This window comes from Grammomys surdaster, unplaced genomic scaffold (assembly GCF_004785775.1).
Source record: "Grammomys surdaster isolate TR1022 unplaced genomic scaffold, NIH_TR_1.0 126124, whole genome shotgun sequence".
Lineage (NCBI taxonomy): Eukaryota > Metazoa > Chordata > Mammalia > Rodentia > Muridae > Grammomys > Grammomys surdaster.
This window is the reverse complement of record NW_021620932.1, coordinates 5,066,220-5,076,007: the sequence shown is the minus strand read 5'-3', so window position 1 is coordinate 5,076,007 and position 9,788 is coordinate 5,066,220.

The following is a 9,788-nucleotide window of genomic DNA, read 5'->3' as shown; positions in this document are numbered from 1 at the left end:
AGAGAGAGAGAGAGAGAGAGAGAGAGAGAGAGAGAGAGAGAGAGAGAAAGAGAGAGGTAGAGGCAGGCCATGAGCATGTGGACACAGAAGGGGAGGGGAATGAGGAGAGAGGGTAAAGGACAAGAGGACAGAGCAGGAGCAAGAAGGCAAGAGAGAGAAGATGGGGCAAGCAGCCCCTTTTATAGTGTGTCAGGCATACCTGGCCACTTCCAGGTAACTGTGTGTGTGGTAAGGAGAGCCTAGACAAAACGCTAACAATATTCACTAGTGTACTGAAATATCATTGTTTTTTGTATGTTTATTTTGTCTTCTGCAATATTATTACATTTGAATATTAGCCCCAACAATTCATTTGTAAAGTCAATACCATTTTTTATACACAGGATTGTGTTTTCTGTGAAGGACATTAACATTCTCATTTATAGTTTGAGTGTCCCTTAATGCTTTATCTTCCCAACATGAGTGAAAGTTTCTAATAATATTAATAATTGTTAGAGTTGAAATTTTGATATATTCCAAGGCTTACATTTTTCCAACATTGAATCATATAAGCAAATTTATAGTAAACAGTTTTGAACATTCCTCTAAATTAGTATTAGATTTCATGCTAACTTTGAATATTAGTACATTTGCTTAGACTTTGTATATTAAATATCTCTAACAGGACACTCTGAAAATTTCTTAGATGAGACAGTTTTTGGTATTGGAGTATTTTTAAGTTTATAATTTTTGAAACAGGAATCTTCAAGCATAAAGAATTTCTTTAGTTGAAGGTCTTTTTCTGTATACTCTTTGGGAGATCTTTTACTTTGAAATGGTGAGAATATGGCAGGTAAAATTTTTTCTAGTTTCTACTGACCACAAACTTCTCGAGCTTTGGTAAATTTGTATTTGTTCATATTCAGTTTATTTAATTTTTTTCCAATCATGTTTTGCAATATAATCTCAGGTCGTTCTCAGATTTGGCATCTTTCTCTACTGCCTCCCACATCCTTGGATTGTATACATAAATAATTGTATATACAAATTGTGTGTGTGTGTGTGTCTGTCTGTCTGTCTGTCTTTCTGTCTGTCTGCCTGTTTGTGTGTAGCCATATACAGACCTTGTTTTGTTTATTTTAAACTTTTATTTAGTGATACACTTTTGTTCTCCTGAAGACTCAGAATCTCATGTCTGAGATTGGCTACCCTGGCCTGATTGTGAAGCTGAGTATGACTTTAAACTTCATATACTTCTACACCCACTATCTAGGTGCTATGTCTCTAGATGTATTATCATTTTACTCATGACTTACAGAATTTTGCAAACCTATGTGATATTGCTCAACTGGTGCAGTTCTACTTATACCATAAAGGTTTGTATGCTAAAGATAAAATTGTGTTTTGAGATGACATTTTATGCTTCATGCTTCCAAAGTGTTAAGTTCTTGGTTTGTTGTTGTTGTTGTTGTTGCTGTTTGTTTTGTACTGTTTACTGATTTTATTTTTTTATTTATTTACATGTCAAATACTATCTGCCTTTAAAGTTTCTCCTCTATATAACCTCTATAGCCCCCCTTCCTCTTCCTCTATGAGGGTGCTCTCCCACCCACCCACCCACTCCTGCCTCAGTGCCCTAGCATTCCTCTACACTGGGTCATCAAGCCTCCACAGTACCAAGGGACTCCCCTCTCATTGATGCCAGATGAGGCAGTCCTCTGCTGTATATGCAGCTCGAGCTATCGTCTGTCCCTCTATGGTTGGTGATTTTGAACCTGGGAGTTTTGAAGGATCTGGTTGCATGACATGGTTGTTCATCCTATGAGGTTGCAAACCCTTTCAGCTTCTTTAATCCTTGCCCTAACTTCTTCATTGGGGCTCCTGTGCTCAGTCTGACGGCTGGCTGTGAGCATCTGCTTTTGTATTGGTCAGGCTCTGGCAAAGCCTCTCAGGGGACTGCTATACGAGGATCCTGTCAGCAAGTGCTTCTTGGCATCAGCAATAGTATCTGAGTTTGGCGTCTACAGCTGGGATGGATCCCCATTTGGAGCACTCTGGATGGCCTTTCCTTCAGTCTCTGCTCCACACTCTGCCCCTCCATGAACTCACAAATGAACTTAGCTTTACTTCGCACTGCACTCACTATACCGAATTACTCTGATGGAAGAAGAGAACACAGAGATCTGTATGCCTCTGTCTCCTGAGTTCTCAGATTAATGGCATGTACCATCATGCCTGAAATTGAGCTTTTCTTTACCTGAAACTTGTTCTATACCAGACCAGCCTTGAACTTAGAGATCTTCCTGACTCTCTCTCCTAGAATTAAAGGTGTATTGTAGCCAGATCTCACAGATCTAGGTCTTCCAAAATCATCCCTTACCTGAGCAGATGTGTTGCTGGATTAAAATTCATCTATAAATATTTAGACTTTGAGAATATTTAAGATAATTTTATAGTTTTTGACTGATCTCTCACTCTCACACCTCCATATCCCCATCAAATACTTCCCTTCTTTTTAGAAAAGGAGTGGGCTCCCATATGTACCAACCCAACCTGGTATGTGAATTCATCATAGGACTAAGAGCATTCTCTCTCACTGAGGCCAGGTAAGACAGACCATCAAGGGGAAAGGAAGATAAAGTCAGGTATTGAAATAAGAGAGGCCCCTGCCCCATCTGTTAGGGGACCCATGTGACAACCAAGCTGCACATGTGTCACATATCTGTTAGGGAGCCTAGGTCCTTCCCACGCATGTTCTTTGGTGACTCAGTTTCTGTGATCCCCCATAGGTCCAGGTTTTTTACTTTGTAGGTCTTCTTGTCATGACCTTGACCACTCCATCTCCCTCAGTAGGTTTCCAGTTCTTTCACAGACTCTGAGGAATGCCTTTATTTGACTATGAGTTTTTGAATATGCTTTCTTTAGTTACTGGACGAAGCCTCGCAGAAGATAGTTATGCTAGGGTCCTGTCTGCAAACATAGCAAAGCTTCAGTAATAGTCTACGGAGTTGGCTCACTTCCATGGAGTGAGTCTAAAGTCGAGGAAATCATTGGTTGGCCATCTTTTAAATGTAGTTGGTTAGAAATATGACTAACTTGTTATGAAGAGACACTATGACCAAGGTAACTCTTATGAAGGTAAACATTTAACTAGGACTGGCTTATGTTTCAGATTTCCAGTTGTTATCATCATAGCAGGAAGCATGGGAGCAAGCAGGTAGACATGGTGCTGAAAGAACTGAAAGTTCTACATCTTGATCTGATGCCAACCAGGAAAGTTTATTCCACACTGGGTGGAACTTGAGCATAGGACCTCAAAGACTACCCTCAGAGTGAACACATTCCCTCTAACAAGGATACTACTCCTCTAATAAGGACAGACCTCCTAATAGTGCAACTTACCATGAGTTAAGCATATTCAAATCACCACATACTGGTAGTTTCAATCTGAAAGCAATAGATTTGAATTTGTGAGGAATATACAGACATATCAAAATAACATAAATAATAAATCAATAATTACACTTTTTAATATTTTATTTAGAAAATATACCATAAAATAAGGATTATATGAATTTTTTCTTCTTTTAAAGGGTTACAGACAGTAAGAAATCAAATACAATTGTTTACAATAGTACAAATATAGTTATTTACAAGTATAAATTACATCAGGTTTTCTGTATATGTGATAAGAAATTTGATTGAAAGGCAACAAAATAGTAATAGTGATATAAATTATAATAATAATTTAAAAATAAATTTCTGATATTTAGACAGTGTACATGATGGTCAGTTCTCAGGCACTAAGCTTCATCCCTTATATTAGGAACTAACAAATGAGATCACAAACTATCACTATAAGGCGGGATGTTGAAGATTTAAATAGTAATTGAAATATTCTCTTTAAACACTGACTGATCTACAAAATCTTAATATATGAAGAGTTTTTTTGAGTGGATAAAAATGATCCTCTTCAGAGCTTTTGGGTTTTCATCAGTCTTGCCATTGTGTTTGAGAAGGTTTTAAATGATAAACTTACCAAGTTTTCAAGTGAAAAATATTTTAAAAAATAATTTTTGAAATTTTTGAGATTTTTAGATAAATGGAGATATTGCTAACAATGCTCTTTGGCGTGATGACTCAAGCATTCTACCTGATAAATAATATGAAATTTTATTTCTTATAAAGCTCAGCATATCCTTTGGCTGCTAGAAGAAGACATGGAAAATGCTAGTACGTGAATAAATTTGATGGGAATTTTATGATATTTCATTAACTGAAATTAAGGTGTTTGATCATTTGTGCATAAAAATGACTCATAACAATATACTCTACTTGGATTCTAAACAGAAATAATACACCAGAATATTTTTTATCAGAACATCAGAAAGAACAGTTTACCTGTGGAGTGATTGTAAACTCAGCTAATGTCCTACGTAATATTATTATCACTTAACTTCAACTTAAATACAAATGAATTTGTCACAAAGATTAAGTTTAAAAACATCCTTATGTCATTGAGACTAAAAGATTTAAGAAATTCTATATCAAATTCATAACGTACAATATCAAGAAATTTTGAAAGACAAGAATATATTTGCTATACACAGTAGGACTTCATGCTACAATAGCTATGGAAGTGATGGTAAACATGTGCAAGCAGAGATGAATTAGGTACAATAAACACTTATGTGGATAGAAGAGAAGAGAGGTTTACCACAGTTAACAACAGAAGGAAAATTACATTAGCTAAGCATACTTTTTGAGGAAATTGGTAAAAGACTTTCTGTTAATGCAGTAAACTTTAATGTGTCTATTTCTAAAATATATATTAAGCAGAAAAATATTTTTGAATCATTTCCCTTAAGTAAGTATTAGATATATATTTAAGGGCTTCCTTTGTTATTACTCCCTGTGGGCTCTTTTGAAGTGGACCCTAGGGAGTACAATTTCCCTTCATATCTGTACAAATTTGTAGTTCATTTTATAATAGGAGGTTTTTATTAATTTTCAATACCAAGAGTAGATTATGATTGAAGATTATTTTTTTGTGTAATACATTGAGAAATGTATGATTCTTCCACTTTTCCTAATAATAGCAATTTTGAGCCCTACATAATCAAACAAAAAGCTTTTATGTGAATTTAAGGACCATGTTTCCTGTATTTCCTCCTTTCTTCTGTATGCTGCAAATTTAATCAATAAAATAAACTCTGTAGAACTAACTGGAAGACTACATATTTTCCTACTGTTTGTCACAGGGATACAACTAATAAGGTTTGCAAAAGTTTTGTTTACTTAGCCTTCTTTGGTTCAAAGAAATTGCTGTGGTAATTAAGATGATTTCCCACTTGGGATGTTGAACCAAAGAAAGACTTCTATCCTGGTAAGGTTTGCAGCTTTAAAGGGGTACAGAAAAAAAAAAGAAGAAGAAGAAAATGTGTGAACTGGTCTTTTTAAGAATAGAAAATACCCAGATCTATTTATTTATTTATTTATTCATTTATTTATTTATCTACCTATGCTAGTAACTAGGATAGGGGTCATTTTACTCAATCTATTCTATATACTGAGTTTTCTTCCTCTAGGGGGCATATACTCTGTATGATCCACTGTCTTTAACATATACTTTCAGAGATTTCTAAGCATATTGGAAAGGAGACCTTGAATTCTTTACCGTTTCTCGTGACTGACCAGTTTTCCATCTAAGTGTATCCTATTCCATTTATACTGTTAGCGTTTGGTTAGTGGTGGATACTTCACGGAGATTCCTCAAGTCATGGCCTCATAATACCTAGCATCTTTGCACTTATGCTCATCACATTCAGGCCAAATAAGGCCAGAAACAACTATTTCCATAAAAGCAAAAGGGACAGTAATTTTGGGACTTTCCTAAAAAACTCAGACATAATTTCCTCTGGAAAAGACATAAAATGAATCATAATGCAGAAAGTCCCCAAGAAAGCCACTTGCAGAGACCAAAATCTAAAAGTGAGAGAGGGAACGACAGTGGTCTCAGCTTTTAGCTCAGCTTTGCTGAAATTGCATTAAACAGCTGTGGTGGCTTCATGATCTCCAGTAGAAATGACTGTGATATTCTTCCAACAATTTCTCCCAGTGACATAATCCCCTAAAAGAGGCATGTAAATGTAACAACTGTAAATATCACTTTTTACAGATAAAGCAATGAAATAAGAACCATCACCAAGCTGTGCAAATAAACTGCTTGGGTTGAGCCCTGAGCATTTGCTTCTCCATTCTACCTATCTCTAGGCTAGTTCTGGAAGCTTCTACCATCCATACAATCTAACCCTATGAACTGACTGTTTCAATCCAGCTTCCCTCAGCTTCTGACTAAATTGTTCTCCTGGGCCTCATACTAACTTTGGCAATATGTTATAATCTTATTGTTCTTTCTGATTTGCTGTCTTGTTCTATCTTCATCAGGGTCTATCTTGTTCTTTCTGCAATCTGTCTCTGTAATACCACTTTAGTAAAACTGCATACACACACATAGCCAATACACTGTACACTACACATCACACCTATTTCTCTCTCTCCCCCTCACCCCCCTCTCTCATTGCTCTTAAATAGTCTCTCTTTCTGATCTATTCTGTTAGCGGGTCATATCCTACTTCTCACTCATTCTGCAAAATCTTTCTCCGATTTGCCACTTTGCTTTCTCTCAATTATATGTCACTTTCAAACATGGCTGCTTCCTTCTACAAACTAACCTTCCCTTCACTGTAAGGGATGAAAAGCGAATACTAAGGGCGTATGTTTAATACAGCAGTGTGTATCTGCATTCCAATAAGATCATATAAATCTAGAAGGTTTTTTACATGATCTCTTACCAGACTAGTCATGTTTCCAGATCAAAATTCTTCTATAAACAAGGACCAGTTTTACCCATGTTTCTTGGCACTAAAGGAACATCTTCATGCTTCTTATCCAGAAGTGTCTGTTCCTTCTTAGCCTTATTTTAGAGTGATAAATGAATGGGAGAATCTTCTAACAAGTCCCACTGACAGCTCCGGCGCTGCCCTCAGTACTGAGCTCGGGCGTAGGCCTGGGGGATTAAAGAAAGACTCAGACTCTGGTCATCTGTTATGAGAGAATGCCAATGCCTTTACTGGATGGTTCAATATATACACCAAGCCAGGGAAGGAAAAACACAAACTCAGGAAAAAAACAGGAACTCAACTGGGTGGCAATGGGATGTCAAGTGTAAATTCCCTTCTTGGGGCATCATCTTTCAACAGGATGTTTTGTTGGATGTCATGTATAAATTCCCTTCCTGAGGGACCATGCCTTAGTCAGGATGTTTTTGATCTTAGAGGAACTGCAGAATATTACTTAGTAGACAGTAGAAAGTCTCAGCCAGGGCATAGCAGCCCTTCAGGGTCCTACATGCCACAATAATATGACGTTTGTCATATTAATCTCTGTTATGTAATTCTTTGGTGCTATTTTACAGACTGGTAAAGAATTGTTGGTGAGATATCTTTCTTTACTGGTGATTAAGTGGTACTGTTATTTAGCTTTGTATCAATTTGACATAAACCATTTTCTGTGACTAGGGTATCTCAACTGAGAAAATTCCTTAATCAGATTGACCTGTGGCCAAGTCCTTTCAACAACTGATTCTTGTTTGTAGAGGACTTTAAATCCAGCAATATGGCTGCACTAGCAAGAGATCATATCCAAAGACCTGCTTGATTTATATGACCTGGCTGGAATGTAGACACAGCCTAGATTGACATTTTTCTTGATTAATGATTAGTATAAGAGAGCCCAAATCAATATAGAAAGTGGTCTTAGGTTGTATTTAAAAATGAACAGTCAGACAGGCCTGGAAAACAGCCAGCAAGGCTGGCTCCTGAACTCCTCTGGTCTCCTGAACTCTTGTTGTCTAGCTCTTCACTCTCTAGGAGCCTTACGGAATCTCAACAGTGCTCTGTGTCACCATGGAGCCCTGTGGTTCCCCAAGACTAAACAGGTTAGAATCCTGCCTCACAAATCCCTTCCCAGTCGGTCTACCCAAGGTACAGTTTGTAGAGGTGAGTTGTATGCTGTCCTTGACCTCCATTCTCTAGATCTGGGCTTGACCATCAGTTCCAAAGAGCTTTCCAGAACCACAAGAGCTTACTACTTCCCCTGGAGACCTGTAGAGCAAATCTAATCTGCGTTGTTAAGATATCAGCAGTTCAGTTCACTCAAATCAACATTGATAACTCCATCCAATTGCAAACATCATTCATAAATCAGCAACAGCAGGATTCGCAAACACCCTTTATGAATCAATAATGATAGGTCGATCCAAAAGAAACCACAAGAGACTGTCTCATTTTGGCTGCCTTCAGTTCAAAGATGTAGAACTCTCAGCGCCTTCTCCAGTCTCATGCTTACTGCCATGATGATAGTACACTGAGCCTCTCAAACTGTAAGACAGCCCCAATTAAATGATTTTGTTATAAGAGTTACCTTGGTGATGGTGTCTCTTCACAGCAATGAAATCCTAAATAAGACAGCAGCTCAGCTTCTTAATGTCTGGGTATTTATGGGAATTAAAAAAAATCTGTCTTGTTTTTTGTTCTTTGTTGTCAATAACAGATATCTTTATCAAAATTATAATCATAACTACAATGCAAGTATATAGGGAGCATGCCTTCACAAAGATTCATCTCCTCTTCTTGCTTTACAGCATGATCTCTTGGGATCATAAACCTCCTGTAAATTTATCAACTGTTTCTTCTTGTACTTTTACGCCTTTACCTATCTAGAAGAAAGTTTTACTTTTAGTTGTCTTACTTCATTACATACTGTAAATATTGAGATGATCTTTAATATGATGTTGGCAGATACAGATAATTGCTCTAACTGAAAGTATCCTCAAATTCATCTTCACAGGACCCTTAAATTTCTCATATTTTCTACTGCCTAGGATCACATGCCCTTATTTACATAGAAATTGGTTTTACAAGTTAAAATTATCATCTCATAAATTCACTCATTTTCATACTTTTAATAATGTAATGCATCCAATCATTCTTTTCCTAATTAAAGTAAAACATTCAGCTTATAATATTCAAACAAAACAGACAAAGGGCATTAAAAATAAAAGGAACAAAATGCAGTTTTAGATCGGTTCTTTTGCCTCTACTTGCATGTATCCTTACAACTTTGGGATTCAGGCAAACAAGGCTCCTAGGGATTGAAGGGTTAGACAACAGAGTTCAGGGAACCACATGCAACCCACCTCTGCTGTCTGTTTTCCAGGCCTACCTGACTGGGCAGTTAGTTTTTTAATATAACCTAAGGCCACTTTCTACATTGGGTTGGGCCCTCTTATACCAACTATTAATCAAGAAATGTCAATCCAGGCTGTGTTTACATTCCAGTCAGGTCCTATAAATCAAGGCGGTCTTTGGATATGATCTCTTGCCAGTGCAGCCATGTTGTGGGATTAAAAGTCCTCTACAAACAGGAGTCAGTTGTTGATAGTACTTGGCCACAGATCAATCTGATTAAGGAATTTTCTCAGTTGAGGTTCCCTAGTCACAGATGGCCCCTTCCTCTTCAAATGAACAGAATTGCATAAAGTAACCATCATTTGATTCAGTGACTTTTCTCATTGCTGTTTATTTTTCTTATACAAACTGAAAATGATTTTGAATGAAAGATGTTTTAGGCCCATTTGGAGGATCAGGTATAACTTCCTGATTGAAAAGTCCGGTTGTATGTGACACTCCACTGTTTTTCTATAATGCGATAATGTGTTTATAAGTTTCTACAATTAAAGGATGAAT